This window comes from Eptatretus burgeri, chromosome 6, assembly GCF_056783735.1.
Source record: "Eptatretus burgeri isolate ZD-2024b chromosome 6, Ebu_testis_v1, whole genome shotgun sequence".
In the NCBI taxonomy this organism is placed as follows: Eukaryota; Metazoa; Chordata; class Myxini; order Myxiniformes; family Myxinidae; genus Eptatretus; species Eptatretus burgeri.
In genome coordinates, this window is record NC_140966.1 from 70,469,825 (window position 1) to 70,470,176 (window position 352).

The following is a 352-nucleotide window of genomic DNA, read 5'->3' on the forward strand; positions in this document are numbered from 1 at the left end:
GCGCATTTAAAATTAGACGAGGCTTGCTTCCTCCAAAGGGTATTTCGACGCTCGTGTGCTGCTTGAGGACATTATGACCCAGAATTACGTCTGCGCACAAATCACGAAGCACCAGCACCTTTACATCCCGATGCGTGTACCCTTTTACGTCCAATTCAACATTGCAGTACCCTCGTACGCGGGATTGTAGTGAGGTGGCGGCCATGCATACTGTATTGTCAGTCGGGTGGATTACCCATTTCCTGCCCTTCACTAGCGAGCTGTTGACGAAACTTTCAGAGCTACCGGTATCAATCAGTGCCTCAGCCATATGCCCGTTAATTCGCACGTTGATGATAGCCTTGGATAGATT